The sequence below is a fragment of the Talpa occidentalis genome, unplaced genomic scaffold (assembly GCF_014898055.3).
Source record: "Talpa occidentalis isolate TD23 unplaced genomic scaffold, MPIMG_talOcc4v2.1, whole genome shotgun sequence".
Taxonomy (NCBI): domain Eukaryota; kingdom Metazoa; phylum Chordata; class Mammalia; order Eulipotyphla; family Talpidae; genus Talpa; species Talpa occidentalis.
In genome coordinates, this window is record NW_026555331.1 from 108,597,376 (window position 1) to 108,622,616 (window position 25,241).

A 25,241-nucleotide genomic window follows, 5' to 3' on the forward strand; every position below is an offset into this window, starting at 1 on the left:
TTCTTCCAATTATTATATTTCATAAAAATTCATATTTTGAAAATGTCACTCAAGATTATATCACATTGGATTTCAGGAAATCCAATTATTCCTTGAACTATTTCTTTGCTTTTAGGAATATGGAAATAATACAACACCTTGAGTTTTGGAAAACCTCATTTGAACTACCCAAGTGATATTCAAATAGATAGTAAAATCACTAGCTTCTAGACCCCCAGTGAGCTCTACAGTGTTCGATTTCTTAAAAACAAGCTAAACCAAAGGGAAGTGCTAGAAGACACTCATTCAGAATGCCTTATAGCACAGAAACAAGGCATTTGTTTCCCAGTGTGAATTTTAATATGTCTTTGCTCCCTAATCTAGATTCTTTTTGTGACTAGGGTTGAATTCCAGCGGTGTGTAGTCTTTAGGTCTCTCTTCTTTCAAACTGGTGGGCAATACCTTCCCCAGCTGAGATTTGCTTCAGGGAGTTGGCTTATAGAATGGGTATTTAGGAAAGAGTAGAAGGGTGCTTGCCAGAGGGTCGGAGGGTAAGGGTGATGGAGAGATTTTGGTCAAAGGATACATGCTTTAGTTTTAAAATAAATAAACTCTGAATAGCTAATATACCGCCTGGTTGACTGCGGTTAATAATATTGTGTTGTGTAGTTGATATTTGCTAAGAGAATAGGCCTTAAGTATTCTCACTGTGAAGAAAAATAGGAAACTATGTGAAGTGATGGATGTGTTAATCTGTGATAATCATTTCACATGGTAGATGTAAAATATACAAATCATCATATTACATACTTTATTTTTTTTTTTTAATTTATAGAGGCATGTTTTTTTTTTTTATTTATTTATTTTATTTATACAAGCACTGGGTACAGTCAGAAGCACAGGAGGGTGAGAGAATTCACCAGAGCCAGAGTGGGGAGCAGAACAGGCAAAAGGATCGAAGTACACGGCTGAGGGGAGCAGCGGGCGGCAGGAGAGGTCTGCGCGCCATGTGGGACCCTCCTCTGGTGGCCGGGGAGCAGCCGGGGATCGAACCCGCGCCGCAGAGGCCGCGGGCAGCTTCGCAACCCAGCGCTCAACCGCTGCGCCACCGGGGAGGCCCATATTACATACTTTAAATGTAACAATTTCACTTGTGAATTATACTTCTAAAGTTAATAAAAGGAAAACCACCCTTACCCTTTTTTACTGTCTTCATGCTTGATTGTGAGTTGTATTCAGTGAATGTTGTTTGACTGACTGTCTAACTGAAGAAATCAGTGCAAGAAAGGTGTGAAACCAGGCAACTTATTGCCATGGATAATTAATCGAATAGTTTGACTACTTAAAAGTTTTTTTTTTTTATTGTTATATTCCCCATACAATTGCAGCCCCCCCATTCTGACCCCAATCCCTCCCCTCCCGCCCCTGCCCCCCTAAAAGTGTCTCTGGTTCATAGTTTTTTGTTGATTTTGATTTTCACTTTCTTATAGTTATTCATTTTCTGGTCCCTTATTTAAGTTTTCTAGATTCCTGCTATGAGTGAGACCATCCGGTATTTTTCTTTTTCTTTTTGGCTTATTTCGCTGAGCATGATCCCTTCCAGCGCCATCCATGTTGCTGCAAATTGCATGTGTTTATCTTTTTTGAATGCTGAGTAATATTCCATGGTATATATGTGCCACATCTTCTTGATCCAGTCATCTATTTTTGGGCATTTGGGTTGTTTCCAAAGCTTAGCTATTGTAAACAGTGCTGCTATAAACATAGGGGTGCAGGTGTTCTTTGGAATTGATGTTTCTGTGTCCTTTGGGTAAATACCTAGGAGTGGAATTGCTGGATCATATGGAAGCTCTATGTTTAGTAGGTCCAGAAATCTCCACACAGCTTTCCACAGTGGTTGGACCAGTTTGCACTCCCACCTTTGACAAAGGAGCAAAGACTATGCATTGGAGCAAAGAAAGTTTGTTCAATAAATGGTGCTGGGAAAACTGGGTCGCTACATGCAAAAGAAGGAAGCTTGACCACTACCTCACACCATGCACAAAAATCAACTCAAAATGGATTAAAGAACTAGACATAAGACCTGAAACCATAAAATATATAGAAGGAAATATAGGCGAAACACTACGTGATTTGCACATCAAAGACATCTTTACAGACACATCACCCAAAGCAGTGATAGTGAAGGCAAAGATAAACAGCTGGGACTACATCAAATTAAAGAGCTTCTGCACAGCAAAAGAGACAATAACAAAAACAAAGAGAAACCCCACCAACTGGGAGAACATTTTTGCACCCAACACTAATGATAAAGGACTGATCACAAAAATCTGCAAAGAGCTGATGAGACTCAGCAACAACAAAGAAAATAATCCAGTCCAAAAATGGGCAGAAGAGCTAAAAAGAAACTTCTCTGAAGAGGAAATGCAAATGGCCAACAGGCATATGAAAAAATGTTCAACATCACTTGCCATCAGGGAAATGCAAATCAAAACTACCATGAGATACCATCTTACACCAGTGAGAATGGCACATATTAAAAAAACTAGCAACAACAAATGTTGGCGAGGGTGTGGAGAAAAAGGAACTCTTCTGCACTGTTGGTGGGAGTAAAAGTTTTATTTTTTTAAACTATAATCCAGTTGTTCTAGGAGTAGGTTAAAACTATGGCCTAAAAGAAAGGTTTTCAAGGAATTTAATTTCGTCTTAGTAATTCTGTCTTCTCTTTTGTGGATGATCAAGATTTGCTTGTTGGCCATTTTTTTAAGCCAAACATTTTACTCACCTTTTTTATTCTGTGAGACATAGATGAATAGCTCATAAAGAGTCTTAGATCCACATTTCAAAAGGGCATGACTGCAATTTGAGTTTTTTATATGTATAATTGTTTACTATACAAATGAGTGTGCCTGTACTCTTATTTTAGACCATAGAAAAGTAATTCTGAAAGCATTATATTTTTACTGGCATTGACTTTATCTTATCAGTATGAGCTCGAGTATTTTTATGTACAAAATGTCTTTTACCACATCATAGAAGGCATTTGATTACCTTCTAATGGACTCCATCAAACTTTTTCCCATACACGTATAGTGCATGAAAAAATATTTTTTTATATTCTTGTCAAATTTGTATGTATATGTTAGCATTGGCTGCTGGAAAGATATAATTATAAAAAAATGAAAATAGAAGAGGTTAAAGCAAAACCAAAATTTGACAATTAGAAGAATAAAATACTGTAATGCTCTTTGGGAGAAACCTCAGAGTTTTTTTTTGTTTTTTTTTTTTAAAAGATTTATTTATTTATTTGTACAAGCATTGGGTACAGTCAGAAGCACGGGAGGGTGAGAGAATTCACCAGAGCCAGAGCGGGGAGCAGAACAGGCAGAAGGACAGAAGTACACTGCTGAGGGGAGCAGCGGGCGGCAGGAGAGGTCTGAGCGCCAAGTGGGACCCTCACCTGGTGGCCGGGGATCGAACCGGTGCTGCAGAGGCTGCGGGCAGCTTTGCAACCCAGCGCTCAACCACTGCGCCACTGGGGAGGCCCGAAACCTCAGAGTTTTAATGATGATATAGACAGCAGAGGACTCACAGGTGAGTCAGTACAAGTTGGGTCCTGTGTTAATTTCTACCTAAACACTGAATAGCTTCATACTTTTTAATTCAAACTGTTTAGTTTATATTGAAATACTGTTACTTAAAGTCACCTAATATCATCTAGGAAATGGCATAAGTAAAGAAAATCTCACTCCTGTGAGAATAAGTATTATCAAGAAAGACAAAGAGTAAGTGATGGCAAGGGTTTTGGGGAAAAGAAACCCTCATACACAGTTGTTAGGAAAGTAAACTGGTATAGTTGTTATGGAAGATGCTATGGCAATTCCTCAAAAAATTAAGAATGAAAATACTGTATGATCCAACTATTCTATTTTTGGTTATTTACCCACAAAATATGAAAATACTAATTTGAAGATACATATACACTCCTGTGTGTATTGCAGTATTATTTTCAGTGGTTGAGATATGAAAACAACTTTATGTCCATTGATGGATCAATGAATAAAGGAAATTTGGTATCTATATGCAATGCAATACTACTCAACTGTAAAAATGATGAAATTTTGCTGTTTGCATGGATGAACCTAGAGGGCAACTGAACTAAGTGAAATAAGACAGAGAAAGAAATACCATATGATTTCATCACATTTGGAAGTTAAAGAAACAGCACAAATGAACTAATAAAGCAACATAAAACCTCTTTGATAATAACAATGTTAAGTATCTTTTAAGGTAGCTAAGATTGAGTACAGTGTGTGTTATCTATGTTTTCTTTACATTTTTCCCCCTTTTCTGTGTCTAGTATCATGTATTTTTTAATCAATAGAAAAACAGCATATGTCTGTAGACCTGAGCTGTAATAATTCATATCCTTTTAATTTCTAAAATTTTAGTGAACAATATACTATTTTCCTCTGGTATCTTCTTTTATTCTCTATTGTGTACCTCTTTGTGTAATCTCCCTTGACTTCTGAAAAGTCATTTTTTCTCACACATCAAGAGATTTGAACAAAATTTTATATGTAGTGTCAATGTAACTGCTAGAAATATTTTCGAGCTACTTCATTTTTCAGTGAAGTAAAAGTTATATTGCCCTAATGGGGGGGTGTCTTAAATATTTTCTCCCTTTCTCTCATATGGCCTTGAACCTCTGAACTGAAAGCACTGTGAATACATAGACCAATGAATCTTAGTTCAGTATATATTTTCTTAAGAAGCCATTACAAGTAAGTAATTTATTCTGTTATATGATTAACTTTCATCTGGGTGATTAGTAGCAATTAGACGATATTTCATTTGGAGATGTTTACTGCTATCAGCTTTACCAAACTTCTCCCCTCCAACACACACAGAAAAGCCATCCATTTATGTAATTATGTATGTGCGTGTTTTCATCTATGTGTATATTTGTATGCATGTATGTATGTATGTTTGCATGTATACAAGTAATTATCTTTCCTTCACAATTGATGGGATGTGGGTGGCTTTCTGGAGAAGGGAAACGGAAGGAGGTTTTGTCGGGAAGTTTCTATTATTGATTTAAGGCAGTGAACATTTTAATAGGCAACATCTGCCCTCTCATTTTTGTTAATGCAGCTGACCCTTTTAGTTGTTGGATACCCAAGCTGTAAGTAGCAACTTTAATGTAATACCTTAGAGTTATGTTCTTTCTAAATAAATCATTTAGGGGCTTTTATGTAATCATAGTCATGCTTACATTTAAAAAATTCTAAACATGATAAACATTAAAAGTGAATTTATATTCATGAAACCAAATTTGATTTTCTAGGTAATGACCAATTCATCTAGAAATTCAAATGGTTGCTTTTAGTGTATCTATGTAAACTGATATAATAAAAAAAAAAAGAACCAAAAAGTAAGCCATGCTGTGATACTCTGCTTCATTGCATGAAGTTTTCTTTATAAATTTATTTTGTCTAATGCTTTTTCAATCTTTTCTTTCCTAAATAGAACTCACTCTAATTGGAAGTAACTTAATATGCTTACTGTTTGAATGAGATCAGTATGATCCTTTATTAGTGTTTATTTAGATCTTTTATTTTATTTTATTTTTCTTTAGTTAGTACCAACTGAATGGGTGTATTATACATTTGAACTACAGTTTTAGATCAGAAGACATACAGAGACATTCTGATATTTATACTTAAAGCTTTAGTTCTGCTTTTATTTGTTACATTTCTAATTTCCCCCATCCTTCTGTATTTCCACAGTTTCCCCCATCTCTAAATTAAAGAGAATCTATTATTTTAGTTAATGGAATTAAAAAAAAAAGTCATCCCAAATTATATTATGATAGAGTGACTTTCTACTTCAGAAAACATTGACATTGAAGAAAAGATGTAAGAATTTAAAACATAGCTATAGTAGGCAGAGAAATGTAGAAAAATTTATCTGGAAATACATTGCAATATGATTTAATCACTGCACTGCATTATACTAATCAATGTTAAATCAAGAATGTTGACAAAATAACCCAGAGAATATCATAATTTGATTTTCATTTTGGGTCATTATTGACTTTTGATAATAATAGTGAACATATCTTGGAATTGAGTTATAGGATGTGGAACATACTTATACTATATACACATATTGCATCACTAGCATTTAATTTGCAAATAGATTTGCTCATATTTTGGTAACATTTTATATCTATTGTAAACAAACTTGACACCTAATTAAAGAAATTATTTAATATTCACAAATTGTGTATTTGACATGCTTTCATGCGGTTTGTAATTGGCAATTGTTGAGATTGTGGTAATCTAAAAGAACAAAATAGGACTCTTAGTTAAAATATACTTCTGACCCAAACTTGGCAGTTCTCTCAGCTTGCCAGGGAAAGTGCTTACAGGATTCATTTTTTTCTCCCATCATCCTGAGAGATTCTACTGGACTTTTCTCCTCCATTGACTAACCTTTGACTTCCCAGACCTGCATTTCTTTCTACAGAGGCAAGTAAACATCTTGGTATGTGAAGATTAAAGGTCCTTGGCTCCTGCAAGTGCCCTGAAGCAAATTTGTTTGAAATTAATTTGGCACCTCCAGTGTGGTTTGTTTAGGATTGGAAGCCAGATAGAATCCAATAGTATATTTTGAATCTTAGAACTTTTGTTACAAACAACAGGAAAAAAAAAAAAAAAAAAAAAAAACCAACCCAGTGCCAGTAACACTTACTCTTCAAAGGAAAGTTTTTGACTTTCTGTGCCTGGTTATCTTCAAGAGTTGCAGAGTAAAAGAGAAAATTTCAATGGAAATATATTTCTGCCTCTGATACAGAAAAGACCTTTAAAAGAGTCATTGTTGACACGAAAAAGGAAACATTCTGATTTTCTGGGATGTAAGCCTTAGAAAACAAGCCAGAGTGAAAGAACATGTAGAAATGAAAAACTTATGACTGCAGGAGATGACCTGTTGTGAATTATTTCAAAATTCACTGGGTATCTCAGATGGGTAATTTTACTTTATATCCTTGCTGCTATGAACTTACCATACTCTGTAGACATCAGCTTTGTTTAGAGTAAAAAAAAAATCACTGTAATACTACCACTGTTCAGCATACATGAACAGTTGCCATAGAACATACTGTAAGGCATGTACCATAAAGAACAAAATGTTTCTGTATCACTAAAAAACATACACGGAAGCATTTCTAATTTTTTTAACTATTGATTCATCTTTAGAGTAGTAACTGATTTGGCTCATATGTTTAGAATCTAAAACTAGTGCTGGACTTGCCAACTACACTTAGATGATTCTGGCATCAGATACGGTAATCTGGAAGCAATAGAGGAATCAAGAAAACAGAGAAGGAATAAGGAATAGATCCTTAGGCACATACTTTTTGTAAAATTAAGTCGACAATGAAGGATATATTTCACAATACTACCAGTGCAGCAGCCTCCTGGAGTTTAGTTGATTGTATTTAGGAATAGAAGAAGCTAACAACAGGCATTTGATAATATATTTGATAAGTTCTTAGTTGGATTGGTAAAATAGTACTTTCAGAATCATGAAAGGATGGTTCTCTTTAAACATAGAACATAAGGCAGAATCAACTTTGCTAGATACATATACCCTAAAACTTCCTGAGTAATTGGGTGGCTTACAAACAGCTATCAGAGATATTTTACCAATCCTGTATACTTTTATTTTTTTTCTTTTTTAATATTTTATTTTATATAATTCTTACATCACTTTTCATCTTTGTACAATGTATGCATTTTCATTTTGGTTATATTCCCCATACAATTGCACCCCCCCTTATTTTGACTCTAGTTCTTCCTCTCCCTACCCCACCCTAATCCCCCCCACAGTGTATCTCTGGTTTATAGTTGCTTGTTGATTTTGATTATTACTTTGCATTGATTAGTCTTTTTCCTGGTCTCTTATTTAGGTTTTCTAAATTCCTGCTATGAGTGAGACCATCCGGTATTTTTCTTTTTCTTTCTGACTTATTTCGCTGAGCATGATCCCTTCTAGCTCCATCCATGTTGCTGCAAACTATATGTGTTTATCTTTTTTGATTGATGAGTAATATTCCATTGTGTATATGTACCACATCTTCTTGATCCAGTCATCTATTTTTGGGCATTTGGGTTGTTTCCATATCTTAGCTATTGTAAATAGTGTTGCCATAAACATAGGGGTGCAGATGCCCTTTGGAATTACTGTTTCTGTGTCATTTGGGTAAATACCTAGGAGTGGAATTGCTGGATCATATGGAAGCTCTATGTTTAGTAGGTCAAGAAATCTCCACACAGCTCTCCATAGTGGTTGGACCAGTTTGCACTCCCACCAGCAGTGCAGGAGAGTTCCTTTTTCTCCACAACCTCGCCAACATTTGTTGTTGCTAGTTTTTTTAATATGTGCCATTCTCACTGGTGTAAGATGGTATCTCATGGTAGTTTTGATTTGCATTTCCCTGATTACAAGTGATATTGAACATTTTTTCATATGCCTGTTGGCCATTTGCATTTCCTCTTCAGAGACTTTTCTTTTTAGTTCTTCTGCCCACTTTTTGACTGGATTATTTTCTTTATTGTTGTTGAGTCTCATCAGCTCTTTGTAGATTTTTGTGATCAGTCCTTTATCATTAGTGTTGTGTGCAAAATAGTTCTCCCAGTCAGTGGGGTTTCTCTTTGTTTTTGTTGTTGTCTCTTTTGCTGTGCAGAAGCTCTTTAATTTGATGTAGTCCCAGCTGTTGATCTTTGCCTTCACTATCACTGCTTTGGGTGATGTTTCTGTAAAGATGTCTTTGATGTGCATATCACGTAGTGTTTCGCCTATATTTTCTTCTATGTATTTTATGGTTTCAGGTCTTATGTCTAGTTCTTTAATCCATTTTGAGTTGGTTTTTGTGCATGGTGTGAGGTAGTAGTTGAGCTTCATTCTTTTGCATGTAGCGACCCAGTTTTTCCAACACCATTTATTGAACAAACTTTCTCTGCTCCAGTGCATATTCTTTGCTCCTTTGTCAAAGATTAGTTGACCATAAATCTGTGGATTTATTTCTGGATTTTCTATTCGATTCCATTGGTCTGTGTGTCTGTTCTTGTTCCAGTACCATGCAGTTTTGATGATTATGGCTTTGTAGTATAGTTTGAAGTCTGGGAATGTGATGCCTCCATTCCCTTCCTTTTTTTCAGAAGAGCTTTGGCTATTCGGGGTTTTTGGTGATTCCATATGAATTTCATCAATAATTGTTCTATTTCTTTGAAGAATGTCATTGAAATTTTTATTGGAATAGCATTGAATGTGTATATTGCTTTTGGTAAATCCTCTATAGCTTTATTATAATAAACATATTGAGATTTCATTGGATAGAAGTTTTTTTGTAACCTATTTTTTAGGAGAGATATGCTCAGTTGTCTTTTTTTCACTCTCAAAAATATCTTTTTCACATGTGACTTTGCACAGTGTATTAAGTGCAGCATAGTTTTGTGAACATACTTGTTCACTTAACTAACACTGCTACATTTTTTATATATGGCTACTAGTTTTAGAAATATCTTCTATCACTGAGCCTTTATTTATTTGTATTTATTAAAATTTTTTAATTGAAGTAGCATTATAACATTTTATGTTTCAGGTATGCGTTACTGAGTTGCAACATGCAGATGCACGCAGTTCTCTTTAAATTTTGACTTTTAATGCTAATGTGATAAGAAATAGAAGAGATAGAGACTAGAGCTTTAGAAGAACTATAATCAGTTCAGTTTATCTTGGTTCGGGAATATTGAATACAGCCATGTTTTTTATTGTTGATATATGATTATGGTTAAAATAGAGGACTCTGGACCATATGCTCTCTAGCTTATTCACAGCTTTGAGACCTTGGACAAGGTATTTAAATTCTCTGTACCTCTCACATCCCTTTTCTGTAAAATGGGGCTAGTAACAGTATCTACCATGGGATTGTTATGAAGATTGAGCAAGTTAATATAATTGCTTAGAAACATGCCTGGCAACAGCACTCTGCTATTTTTTTAAATTAAATTTGGCACATTTGCCAGTTTGCCAGCTGTGACATTTATTTTATTCAGAGACTTTAACTGGAATTATTAAATTAAATTTGTTGGAGAAATATAGTTGTCTCTGACATGTCTCTCTTAGAAGGTTGAGGCTAAGCTAGGAATGATTTGTAGAGTTACATATTTCCTGGTAAATACTATGTAATTGGTCATTTACTAACATCACTTAGTGCCCATATGTGCATAGTTTTGTCTTAGTCTCCTCTGTTTGCTGGGTTATATCAGGTTCAAACAGTTCAGATCAGAGGGACTTGGAAATTGTATTTCTTAGAGGGATTTGATTCAGGAAAGCAGCTGCTTATGGTCGCTGAGATCAAGGACCTGAACTGTAGTCCACATGGAAGCCACGTTGAACTGGTATCTTGACACAGCACAAAGGAACAAGTCATACTTTTCTTTTTCTACCTATTGAACCAGTATCATAGCCAACCTGGAAAAAGGTATTTTGGTTCGTGGTTTAAATAGCAGTCAGCAGTCTTTTATTGTTGTTGATACTGCTTTTCACTTAGAGAAAATTTGGAAGATGGTTATCTGTTTAGTGTTGCCAAATATATTGTTATTATGCAGACCCTGCAGGCAGCAGCTGCAGTTGTTTTCCAAAGGACATGCAACCAATCTAGCTGTTGTGCACCCAGCTGTAGTGTTGCTGGCTATATTTGGTCGTTTTACTCACAGTTCCATGCATACTAACACTTTCCATTGCAAAAGTAAAATTGAAAGATGGGTACTGTATTTTGATGGTCTTTATCTTTTTCATCTGTTCTTGGTTTTAGTTCTTAAATTACTGCTATTTTTCTTGGAAATTTCACATCCTGTGTATACATTTGATTTCTATCTAATATGTCCATTTTTTAAGGTTTAGGGCTGTTATATAAGTATATGATGTACTGAAATGATTTGTTTCAACTTGACCCAATTAGAATTTACTTTAGCCCTGAGCCAGCCGAAATAAGATTGAGCTAATTTATGCCACTATTTTTTCCAATAATGTTGAACTGGAGCAGAACCACTTATTGTGCTAATGCTCTCTTTTTACATGTACAGATGCTTATTTACATAGAAAGAAAAGTAATGCATACGAGTTGCATTTTAATTTTATGGGAGACAAGTAGAATATTGTAAAAGATGTAGTTTGCCTCTTTTACATGGTTTTCTGGTTTGAAATTTGATGTATTACATATTAATAAAAATAAAAGGCTGGAGTGGGATGGATATATTTGCTTAATAATTACAGTCATGTGGTTAATTTTATACCATATCTGTGTAGATTTCAACAATAATAATGATAATAATAATCATTTAATATTTAATGAGTGTTTCTTTTGTACCATACATTAGGGTAAGCTTTTTACATTAAACAATTAACACTGAAAAAAGATTTTTAAAGCAGGTACTAGTATTTTTTTTTTAATTTTACAGCTTAGACAAGTGATGATTATGGGTGTTAACATACTTTTCCCAAGTCCACACAGTTTTAGAGCTGGGATTCAATTCCAGTTATTTCTGACTTAAGTGAGTCTTAATAATGTCTGTTCTATTTTTACTATTTTCTTCCATGTTACAATTTGGCATGCAGAGTGTAAATATCAGGGACTTTGCAGCAAATAGATGGGATAATTGAGAGAGAAGTTGTGAACAACAGTAAGAGATAATAAGGCTAGCAATGATGTAAACTGTTGTCATCCCTTTAGATGAAAGGATGCAAGAAGGGATTGGTTACTGGATCCTCTAGAGTGTCGCTGTAGCTGTAGGAGAGGGTCATGTATCAGTAGCTGTTGTCTTAAATTGAGGGACACAACCAACCTTGAGATTGGAAGGAAAGGAGCTCAGGAAATAAATATCCTGACCCCACTTTCCTCCCTTTTTCCAGTCTCTTGCCAGTGATCCTCATTGGCCAAACTCAATTGGAAGGCAGGGGAAAGAGATCCTTTGATGCAGTGATCAGCTCTTCTGGCACAGAGCAGATTGGAAACAGATGGAAAGTTTGCAGGGTAAATGGAAAATATCCAGTTCACAGATGGACTACTGAGAAAATAGTTCCTTGATGTTAAAACATCAGTGAAGTCAGGATTTTCTACTTCTGTCTCTAATCCTTTTACCTATTTCTTTCTAATTTCAATATTTTACTTTAATTATAGGTTTCAGAAATATCATGAGTTGGTAGAGAAAATACACTACGATTCTTTCCTTGTAATTGCCAGACTTTTGGATTTGAACAAATTTACTTTAAATATGCCTCTCCTTGATTTTTCCTACTCCTTTAAAACATGAGTAACAATATCAGTAATATCTCTGTTCTAGGTAGATACAATAAGGGGTCATGAAATAGTAATGAACTTTGACATTTAATAACATGTAGATTTATATACATTTTTACTTTTTCATTGGTCTTCCTTTCTAAATCTTCAGACTTATATCTGATATCATTTTTCCAGTGCCTAAAAAAAAAAAAACTGCTTTACTATTTCTTTTGGGATGGCTCTATTGATATACAAATCATTAAATTTTTCTTCATCTGAAAGATTTCTTTATCTTGTATTCATTTTTGAAGGATATTTTTGCTAGGTATATAATTTTAGATTAATAGTTATTTTCTTTCAGCACTATGAAATATAAGTGCATTGGTCATCTAACTTCTACAGTCACTACTGAGAAGTTAGTTATGTTATTCTATTCTTTGAAATTAGTCATTCCTTTTCTGACTTCTTTTAAGGTTTTTCTCTCTTTGATTTTAAGCAATTTTACTATGAGAAGCTTAGGTGTATTAATTTATTCACTCATTGCTTTATTCCAGAGAGCTTATTTTTAAAGAGAACCCAAAAGGTTGTGTTGCTAAATAGTTGTTATTCTTGAAAATAATAATGGTAAAGGAAATCAGTAGGTAATAAGGGTAAATTAAAAACTTTAGGCATTTTTTACATATTTTTTCTGTTATCCAAGTGCTAACCAGGCCCAACCTTGCGTAACTTCCAAGATCAGATGATATTGGGCATGTTCAGGGTGGTGTGGCTGTAAACGATTTCTTCTAAATATTGCTTTCTTCTCTACGTCCCCCCACTTGCCCTACATTCATTGAGGTTATGATGAACAAAATTATGTATATTTAAGGTATACAATGTGATGGCTTTGTATACATATGCATTGTATAATGATTACCGTAATCAAAACGAACACATCCATTATTTCACATTTGTATGTGTATGAGCATATGTATGTGTTAACATTGCTCCTAAGCAGAGGAATGATTGTGGTGTAAGAAGTCAGGAAAAATGAAAGGGAGTTAAACTGGGTTCCTTCTTTCCCTTGTTGAAAGCCAGGAACATAGAAGTAAAGGAAAGGGGATAGGCTTATTTTCCCTTCATTTATAGTATCAGAAAAGAAGGTAAAGAACCAAGTGATAGGTTTTTACTGCCTGTAACAGTATAGAATAGAATTGTAAATGTTCTTTTTTACCTTTGTCACCTCATGATGAAATAATTTGAAAGAACAAATGATTTTTAATGAAAAGCATTGTCAATTTACAAACATACAAAGGGAAAAATCTTGAAATTGGTAGAAGGTTGTTTATTGTAAAAGGAAGTAATTTTATTCAATGAATGTCAACCTATAATGAAGGTCATCATGCTACTGAAAATTTTTCATCCTTGCATCAAAGTAACATTATATCAGCATCAGTGAAGTCTTCCATAGTCAATCCTGTTCCTCAGGACAAGAAAATGTGGAAAAATGAAAATATAATCACTAAATTGTATTGGAGTGAAAATGATGAAAAGGTTTTCTTTTGATATTAATCTGAAAAAGTTTGTGTACTAAATTTTGTAAGCCAGAGTTTTGAATTATTGGATTGATATTGTGTGATGGTATCTGCAGCATTTGATTTCTTGAAAGGTTATGTTGTGAAAAATTTGTTTTGTAAGAGTAGATATACAAAAAAGCATATGCCATTGTTATTACCTAGAATCCAATAAAAGATAGCTTTTACAAATTATTTCCACATGTGTGTAGGAGTTGCTTTCATAGTTAGGTTATTTTAGATACAAAATAATTTGCTTCATATTTTAAGCATTGAAATATTCCTTAAAAATTAGTGTTTCTGTAACTTAGCATCATCTATAATAGAAGTAGTCCAAAATACAAGATTTCAGCAAGTCATTGAAATAGCATATTCTATGGGCAATCTGTTGAACAACATAATGATATTTGCAGGGAGAGCGTAGCATCTATGAGGAGTCTTCCCCAAAAGTTACTAAATTCAAGATTTACATCCTTAAACCACATGATTAAAAAAGAACAAGCAAAAAACACTTTTATTTTTTCAGGTAACATTGTCTTACAACACTCACTATGATTTTTATGATGATTATGATACTCTGGTATCTGGTATACTCTGGATGCCAGATCATACACACCACCAAGGGACCCATTGTCCTCCACTATAATCCATTGTTTTCCCTCCTCACTTTGCTCTCTTCACCCTCTCTTACCCCTCAACCTTGTATCTTCAGTTCTACAGTCAGAATACTAGGGTTTGTTATTGGTTTTTTGGTATGGTTTTATCTGATCCTGTGCTTTATTTTTCTGTATTCCACATATAAAAGAAAACATTCAATATTTGTCTTTCTCCTTGTGTCGTGTTTGGAGTAGCATATACCCTTCAGTTTATTCCATGTTGTCACAAATAGCAAGAGTATTTTTTTAATAGCTGAGTCATATTCCATCACACACACACACACACACACACACACACACACACACTTACACAGGAGTGCATATATACCTTCAAATTAGTGCTTTTGTGTTCTCTGAATAAATACCAAAGGGTTGGAGTAGCTGGACTGATTAGTAAATCTATTTTTAATATCTTTAGGAACCTTCATACTGTTTTCCATTTGGACTGGACCAATCTATATTCACACCAAATTTGTATGAGGGCTTCCTTTTCTCCACATCCTCACCAACACTAATTATTTCTGGTCTTTATGATATGGGCCATTTCACTGGTGTGAGATGGTAAGATATTATTTCATTGTGGTTTTCATTTGCATTTTCCTGATGATCAGTGATGATGAACATTTTTTTAGATGCCTATTGGCTTTTTAAAATTTTTTTTAATAGAGGCATGTTTTTCTTTCTTTATTTGTTTGTTTGTTTTGTTTATTCATGCACTGGGTACAGTCAGAAGTGCGGGAGGGTGAGAGAATTCACCAGAGCCAGAGCAGGGAGCAGAGCAGGCAGAAGGACCGAAGTACACTGCTGAGGGGAGCAGCGGGCGGCAGGAGAGGACTGCGCGCCATGTGGGACCCTCCTCCGGTGGCCTGGGAGCAGCCGGGGATCGAACTGGCACCGCAGAGGCCACGGGCAGCTTCGCAACACAGCGCTCAACCGCTGCGCCACCGGGGAGGCCCTATATGTCTTTATTAGATAAGTGTCTATTTAGCTAGTCTGCCCATTTCCCCCCCCCATTGGATTATTTTCTTTTTTTTTAAGTTATATGAGTTATTTGCATGTCTTGAATATCAGCCCCTTGTGAAATGTATGATGTGCAAATATTTTCTCCCATTCAATATAGTGTATTTAGGTTTACTGTTAGTTTCTTTTGCCGTGCAGAATCTTTTAGCGTTTGATATAGTCCCAATTATTTATATTATATTTTATTTCTCTTACTATTGGAGATGAGTTTCCAAAGACATTACTGAAGCCCATTCTTGGGTGTTTTGTCTGTGTTTTCTTCTAAGTGTTTTATGGTTTCAATCTTCATGTTTTCTTTCCATTTTGAGTTAATTTTTGTGTATGGTGTGAGATTGTGGTCTAATTTCATTCTTTTATTCCAACATTTATTGAAGACTTTCCTTTCTCCAATGTATATTCTTAGCTCTTTGTCATGATTATCTGTCCATATAAGTGTGAGTTTATTTCTGGCTCTTAATTCTATTCCATTTGTCTCTGTGTCTGCTTTTGTTACAGTAATGCCGTTTTGATTATTGTAGCTTTGTGTATAGCTTAACAGTCCTCCTTTTTTGTGAAGATTGGGTATTTGGGTATTTGGAGTCTTTTCTTCTTACATATGAATCTCAGCATTATTGTTTTATATCTCTGAAGAATGCCATTGAAATTTTTGTAGCGCTTGATTTAAATCTATATAGTACTTGATTTAAATATATATGAGAAGGCCATCTTGACAATGAGTAGAAAATATCTTTTTATTTCACTGTGTCTTCTGTTTCCTTAACAATGTCTTATATTTTTCATTTTACTGGTCATATTAATGTTCATGTTTATGCTGTTCTAATTTTCTGGAGTAACCTCTCCAGTCTTAATATTTATGCAAACCATGCTTTTCCTTCCAGGTCCAATTTGACTCTTAATTTATGTCTTTTTCTTCATAGCACTCATCACCTTTGAACACAGTATCTACTAATTTCTTTTGTTAATTGTTTATCGCTATTAGACTATGAATTCTTAAGAGCACAGAGATTTTTTGTGATTTCTTCACTAATAGTCTCACTTTGAAAATTGTGCCTGACATATTTTTGATACTCAGATGTTTTTTATTTTTTTAAAGATTTATTTATTTATTTATACAAGCACTGGGTACAGTTAGAAGTGCGGGAGGGTGAGAGAATTCACCAGAGCCAGAGCGGGGAGCAGAGCAGGCAGAAGGACCGAGGAACACTGCTGAGGGGAGCAGCGGGCGGCAGGAGAGGTCTGCGCGCCATGTGGGACCCTCCCCCGGTGGTTGGGCTGCAGCTGGGAATCGAACCAGCGCTGCAGAGGCTGCGGGCAGCTTTGCAACCCAGAACTCAACCGCTGCGCCACCGGGGAGGCCCATACTCAGATGTTTTTTAAATGAATGTTTCTGGCCTCAGTATCTTTCATGGAGAACACTTTACTAGAGTGCTCTGCTTCTTATCTTATATAATTCCTGCTCAGGTTCTCTCCTCTAGGAAACATTCTGGCCTTCTGATATCTCATCTTCATGTTCTTTCACTTTGTTTCTATTGGCTTTCTTGCTTATGTCCACCTTTCATTTGAGCATGCTTTATGCATTGTTTGATATATATATATATATATATTTGTATCACCCACTGTACTTTAAGTACTTTAAGGAAAATGATCAGTGTAACCTGCCTATTTTTAACTTCTAGACTGATGCCTAAACACAGTGGGTATTATTATTTTTTTCAATAATCAAAGAAGTAATAGCAGAATCAAATCCTTATAAAGATGTTTTGCTTCCCCACTTGAAAATAGGTACTTTTAAAAGTTACATCATTTTTTCTTCTGATTAACAACTTACTTGTTTGGTCTGTGAACAAAGTAAGTCAGATTTAGTAGTCTTCTATTGACTTTCTAGTAAGTCTAATGAAAGTTAGTTTGGAAGGAGCAGGTTAGACTCTTAGTTCCAAATGCTTAGAAGTTTCTTACTACAAAAGGTATTTTGTCTAGTCTTCCACTACAACCTCTGTAATTTCTGCAATTTTCTGTGACAACTTCTTTTTGCAGAGTTTGATGCTTTGATATTTTTGGAAGCTGGCCTTGGCTCCCCTATTTCACTTGTCCTTTTCTTAGGTACTCTAATTACCATGTCTCTGCTATTAAATAATCCAGCTCTTGATTATCGAGTCTAATTGTGGGTAGCAATAATAACTGAAAACCATTTACACAAACCTCAAATTGTACCTAAAAAATTGTTTTAAATTTTCCATTCTTGGGAAGTCAACATGGAATGGTGGCAAAAGAAAAAATACCTCACTGTGAATCAGGAAACCTAGATTCTATGCTTAATTCTTCCTGGCTCCCAGATTTCTGTATTCAGTACAAGTTTTGTAAGTCAAAATGTATTAATATAAAGTCTTGCCTGAGAAATGGTTATGCAGGAAAGGACCAACAAGGCATTATTGTTTTTAAAAATTGCGAAAGTAACTCCTTAACACATATGTGCTAAATATACACAGGTGCTTTGCTTAATGCCTGACTTATTCCAGTAAGGACTTAATGCATTGGAACATTATGGCACAGAACTGTGTCTTCTTTTATGTATCAGGGAAGGGCTCCAATATCTAGTTTTATTTATGGAAAGAGTCCCTGCATTGAACTTCTACTTTAGAAAAATCAACTTTCCCTGCATTGAACTTCTACTTTAGAAAAATCAACTTTCTTTTCCTTGGGAGAGAATATACCTGCATATTAGCTTTCTTGGCATTTATACCTTCAAGCCTCAGTGCCAGATAGAGCGACCTACCACCTGCATCTTATCTTTCCACTACTTTCAGCATTACTTTATTATTTGGTGATTAGAAAGAATAAGGAAGGGATATTAGATAAGTGTAAATAAAGTTCAGTATATTCTGTATTGATCTCAAGGGTTCCATTTGAAGTTTTATGGACAATTACAGTTCTTCTACATTTACTTACTGGTCTATAATTATTGATTGGTATGTGGAATGTTGTGGTGTTTTTTGTGTTCCTTATAAATATTATAAAGGTGGATTTAGAGTGAATTCTTTTGGAACATTTCATGTAGATGAAGTCATTGTGTCTGGCACTAAGGGATTCAGATTCAATCTCACATAATCCCTATCCCAAGGGAGTTTATAGCCTGTTCAAAGGTGACAAACTATTATATTTTAAAAAATGCAATAACATTTTATAGGTGCTATTTTAGTGGGTATAGGAAGGTAGTGTATTTTATTTGAAGGTAGTAAGATTGGCTTTTGGAGAGATAGTTTAAAAGAAGAATAAGTATTTGAAAGGTTAATTGTGTCACTTAGCTTGGTTGTGAAACAACCAGTCTTAGAATTTAGTAGTTTAAAACAACAAACAACAAATATTTATTTGGGTCATGGGTGTGGGTTGTCAGGTTTGGTCTGGGCTTAACTGTATGGCACTTCTGTCTCTTTTTAATTGTATATTGGTTCTCTGGAGCAAATTTGATAGCTTTACATAACAGAAATTTATTCTCTCACAGTTTTGGAGGGCAAAGTCTAAAATCAAGGTGTGAAAAGAACTTATTCTCAGGCCTGGACTCTCTGAGAGAGAATCTATTCCAGGTCTCTGTGTAGTAGGTTTTAGCAACTCTTGGTGTTCCTTGAGTTGTCTCAGTGCTTCAATTCTGCCTTTTTCTCTAATAGGTCTTCTATGTTTCTGTGTCTTCTCCTTTTTTTGTCTTTTAAGAACACACTCATTTTTGGATTTATAGCCCATGCTAATGATGATCTCATCATTCTTTTATCCAAAGCAAGATATAGTCCAGTCCAAATTCAAGGGATGGAGGAATAGACTTCACCCTTACTCAGAGGCACTGGAAAGTCAGTTCAAGAGCAATGGATTCTTTGAGGGAGAAAAGTTTGGCTATATTTGCTGTCTCCCACACTGATGAAGAGAAAAAGGCAGGATGAATAATAGAGTTAAATGGGGTTGGAGTCTGGGAAAGAACATATGTGCCATAAATATAGGGATAAAATGTAGACAGACCCCAAGTTTTGTCAGCATTGATTTTTTATACATCATCTCTGTGGTAGTATCTCAGTGGTGTCATTTTATATATATTTGTATATGTATGTATGAATTTCATTTACTGTTTTTTTACTCCCCACATTTTGCATTATGGAAATGACCAAATATATACAAAGTAAAAGAATAGTAAAATGAGCTCCAGGAATTATCAGTGGGCTTGCTTTTTTCCTACACATTCACCACATACCCAACAATGATAGCTGGGAGTCCCTGGTTGTTCCATATCCTCTCCAATATTTGGTGTTGCGAATCTTTTTTAAATTTATATTGAGGTAAACTTTGGTTTACATCATTGTTTGTACTTTGGAAGTATAGGACCCTTCCTCCAACCCTGTGCTGTTATCATAGCACTGCCACGACTGATGTGCTGGTCCACTACCTTAGTCCATTGTGCCTTCTCCCCATTTTGTGTTCCTCCACCCCTATCCTCTACCCCTCTGAATGTCTCAGTCCTACAGTCTGCCTTCAAGGGTTCATTTTTTGTATTTAGCTTTATCTTACTCTATGGTTTCTCTATAGTCCACATGTAGTGACACCATCTGGTATTTGTCTTTCCTCTGACTTAGCATAATCCCTTCCAGGTCAATCTATGATGCCACAAATGGCCTTGAGTTTATCTTTTATGGTTGCTGAGTAGTATCCCATTGTGTATGTCTACCACATCTTCTTGATCTGCTCATTTCTGGGGGACACTTAGGTTGTTTCCATAGCTTGGCTATTGGAAATAATGCTCAGTGAACATGAGAGAACAAATTTCCCTTTGAATTAATATATTTGTGTTTTTTTGGCTACATACCTTGTAGTGGAATTGCTGGGTTATAATATAGTAGATCTATTTATAGTCTTTGAGACACCTTCATACTGCTTTATGTAGGGACTGGACCAGTTTACATTCCCACCAACAATGTTCCTTTTTTCCCACATCCTTGCCAGCACTTGATGTTTTGGTCTTTTTAATATGGCCCATTGTCATAGGTATGAGGTAGTATCTCACTGTTGTTTGGGTATGCATTTCCCTGTTGATAAGTGATAATGAACAATTTTTCATGTGCTTGTTGGCCATCTGTGTAACTTCATTGGAGAACTACCTATTTAACTCTTTTGCCTGTTAAAAAAAAATGGGTTATTTGTTTTCTTTTTGTTGAGTTTTATGAGTTCTTTATATATCTTCAAGATCAGATCCTTGTTAGATGTATGAATATTTTTTCCCAGTCAGTAGTATATCTTTTTGTCTCAGTTATGTTTTTTTTTCCCTGTTTTTCTGTGTAGAAGCATTTTAGTTTGATGTAGTCCCAATTGTTTATGTTCTCTTGTTTTCCTTGCTATTGGAGACATGTGTAAGAAGTTATCACTGAAGCTTATGTTGTCTGTTTTTTTTATGTGTATTGTATAGTCTCAGTTCTTCATAGGCATATCTTTTATCCATTTTGAGTTGATTTTTTTTGTATGCTGTTAGATAATGACCTAGCTTTATTTTTTTGCTTGTGGCTGTCCATTTTTCCCAGCACCATTTATAAAAGAGGACTTCCTTATGCCAATGTATGCTCTTGACTTCTTTGTCATAGATTAACTGTTCATATGGGTGTAGGTTTCTTTCTATGGTATCAATGCTAATCTTGTGGCTTGTGTCTCTATTTTTGTCCAGTTTTGTGCTGTTTTGATTATTATACTTTACAGTATAGTTTGAAATCTGGTAGTGTGATACCACCACTCACTCTCTTTGTCAGGATTGCTTTGGTTATCCAGGATCTTGTATGGTACCATACGAATTTCAGTATTGCTTAGTCTATTTCCTTAAAGAATGCTATTGAGTGGCATTCTTCAAAGAAATAGAACAATTATTGATGAAATTCATATGGAATCACCAAAAACCCCGAATAGCCAAAGCTCTACTGAAAAAAAAAGAAGGAAATGGAGGCATCACACTCCCAGACTTCAAACTATACTACAAAGCCATAATCATCAAAACTGCATGGTATTGGAACAAGAACAGACATACAGACCAATGGAATCGAATAGAAAATCCAGAAATAAACCCACAGATTTATGGTCAACTAATCTTTGACAAAGGAGCAAAGACTATGCATTGGAGCAAAGAAAGTTTGTTCAATAAATGGTGCTGGGAAAACTGGGTCGCTACATGCAAAAGAATGAAGCTTGACCACTACCTCACACCATACACAAAAATCAACTCAAAATGGATTAAAGAACTAGACATAAGACCTGAAACCATAAAATACATAGAAGGAAATATAGGCGAAACACTACGGGATTTGCACATCAAAGACATCTTTACAGACACATCACCCAAAGCAGTGATAGTGAAGGCAAAGATAAACAGCTGGGACTACATCAAATTAAAGAGCTTCTGCACAGCAAAAGAGACAATAACAAAAACAAAGAGAAACCCCACCAACTGGGAGAACATTTTTGCACCCAACACTAATGATAAAGGACTGATCACAAAAATCTGCAAAGAGCTGATGAGACTCAGCAACAACAAAGAAAATAATCCAGTCAAAAAATGGGCAGAAGAGCTAAAAAGAAACTTCTCTGAAGAGGAAATGCAAATGGCCAACAGACATATGAAAAAATGTTCAACATCACTTGTAATCAGGGAAATGCAAATCAAAACTACCATGAGATACCATCTCACACAAGTGAGAATGGCACATATTAAAAAAACTAGCAACAACAAATGTTGGCGAGGATGTGGAGAAAAAGGAACTCTTGTGCACTGTTGGTGGGAGTGCAAACTGGTCCAACCACTATGGAGAGCTGTGTGGAGATTTCTGGACCTACTAAACATAGAGCTTCCATATGATCCAGCAATTCCACTCCTAGGTATTTACCCAAAGGACACAGAAACATCAATTCCAAAGAACACCTGCACTCCTATGTTTATAGCAGCACTGTTTACAATAGCTAAGCTTTGGAAACAACCCAAATGCCCAAAAATAGATGACTGGATCAAGAAGATGTGGCACATATATACCATGGAATATTACTCAGCATTCAAAAAAGATAAACACATGCAATTTGCAGCAACATGGATGGCACTGGAAGGGATCATGCTCAGCGAAATAAGCCAAAAAGAAAAAGAAAAATACCGGATGGTCTCACTCATAGCAGGAATCTAGAAAACTTAAATAAGGGACCAGGAAAATGAATATAAGAAAGTGAAAATCAAAATCAACAAAAAACTATGAACCAGAGACACTTTTTGGGGGGTGGGGGGCGGGAGGGGAAGGATTGGGGTCAGAATGGGGCGTTTGCAATTGTATGGGGGAATATAAAAATAAAATTTAATATTAAAAAAAAAAAATGAAAAAAAAAAAAAAAGAATGCTATTGAGGTTTTAGTAGGGAATACATTGAATCTATATTGTTTTGGGAAGGATGGCCATTTTGATAATGTTAATTCTTGCAATTCACGAGCAGGGAATATCCTTCCATTTCTTTGTGTCTTTTATTTCTTTTAACAATGTCTTAAAATTTTCTGTGTATAGTCCTTCACACCCTTTGTTAAGCTTATTCTTAGTATTTAATTTCTTTTTAGTGTGATTGTAAATGTGATCATTTCCCTGATTTCTTCTTCTAATTCATTGTTTGTAGATAGGAAGGCAACTGATTTTTAAATAGTGATTTTTATAACCTGCCACTTGACTGAACTGATTTGTTATTTCAAGTATTTTTTCAGTGAAGTCTTTAGGGCTCACTATGTATATTATCATCTTATCAGCAAATAATGATAACTTTATATCATCTTTCCCAATTTGGATTCCTTTTGTGTCTTTAACTTGCCTATTTGCGCTAACCTAGGATTTCCAGTACTACATTGAATAGTAGTGTTGAGAGTCGACAACCTTGTAGCAGATTTTAGTAGAGAAGCTTTCAGTTTTTGAACATTGAGAATGATGTTAGCTGTGGGTTTGTCATAAATGGCTTTTATTATGTTAAGATAAGTTCCATTTATCCTCAGTTTTTTGTGTTTTCATCATAAATAGATGTGGATCTTATCAAATGCTTTTTTCTCTGCATCTATTAATATGATCATATGGTTTTTATATTTCTTTTTGTTGATGTGGTAAGATATGTAGATTGATATTTGGGTATTGAATGAACCTTGTGCTTCTGGTATAAATCCCACTTGGTCAAATTATATGATTCTTTAATGCATTGTTGAATTTGGTTTGCTACTTTTATTGAGGATTTTTGCATCTGTGTTCATTAGGGAAATTGGTATATAGTTTTCTTTCTTTCTGTTGTCTTTGTTTGATTTTGGTATTAAAGTAATGTTGGTCTCATAAAATGTGTTTGGGAGTAGGCTTTCTCAATTTTGGGGGAAGAATTTGAGAAGCATAGGGATTAGTTCATCTTTGAGTTTTGGTAGAACTCAGTTGTGAAGCTTTCTGATCTTTGGCTTTTGTTGTTTTTGGGAGAGTTTTGATTACTGTTTCAATCTCCTTGCTTGTGGTTGGTTTGTCCAGGTTTTCTGTTTCTTGCTTATTCAGTCTTTGATGGTTGTATCATTCTAAGAATCTGTCCATCTCTTCTAGGTTATTGAACTCTTTGGCATATAGATGTTCATAACAGTCTTGTATTTTTATCTGAATTTTATAGTGTCTGTGGTAACTTCACTTTCGTTTCTGTTCCTGACTGAGTTTTTTTTTTTTTAAGATTCATTTATTTATGCATACAAGAGCTGTGGTACAGGCCAGAAGTGCGGGGTGGGGGGTTGAGAGGAATCACCAGAGACAGAGTGGGGACCAGAAGAGGCAGACTGACTGAAAACACTGCTGAGGGGAGCAGCGGGCAAGACAGGAGAGGTCTGCCTCGCTATGTGGATTTCTCTCTGGCCGGCCTTGGATCGAACTCAAACGTGCTACAGAGGCTTCGGATTGCTTCATAGTGCAGTGCTTAACCCCTTGTGCCACCAAGGTGGCCCCCTGATTGAGTTTTATTCCTTATTTTCTTAATGAGCTTAGCCAGAGATTTGTCTGTTTTCTTAATTTTTTCAGAGAATCAGCTTTTGGTTTCATTAATGTTTTGGACTGTCTTTTCATTTTCTATTACTTTTATTTCTGCTCTAATTTTTAATATTTCCTTTCTTCTACTGGCCTTTGGTTTTGTTTGTTCTTTTTTTCTTGTTCTTTGAGGTGGGATATAAGATTACCTATCTGAGCTCTTTCTTGTTTCTTGATGTGTGCCTGTATTGCTGTATACTTTCCACTCACTATGGCTTTTGCTGTCTTTCATAAGTTCTGGAAGCTGTGTCCTCATTGTCATTTTTCTTGAAGTATTTTTTTATTCTTCTTTGAGTTCCTCATTAACCTAGTATTTTTTCAGTATTGTATTGTTTGGTCTTCATGTGTGAAGATTTTTCTTGCTTTCTTTTTTGTAGTTGATTTCTAGTTTGGTGTATTTATGTTCAGAAAAGATGCTTGGTATTATTTTGATCTTTGTGAATTTATTAATACTTGCCTTGTAACCCAGTATGTAAGTACTTCTGAAGAATGTCCCATATATACTTGGGAACAACATGTATTGAACTTTTGGGGGGTGTAGTATTCTTTTAGGGCTCTTGTTGTCTAATTTGTTGTTTAAGCTTATTATATTCTAATTTATTTTTTTG

The 25,241-nt window shown here is 35.1% G+C and overlaps 1 protein-coding gene across 4 annotated transcripts in view; it reads left to right on the forward strand.

The window, feature by feature from the left end:
- Positions 1-25,241, forward strand: part of BBS9 (Bardet-Biedl syndrome 9) — a 345,679-nt gene that overhangs the window by 99,084 nt on the left and 221,354 nt on the right. The window lies entirely within an intron of this gene.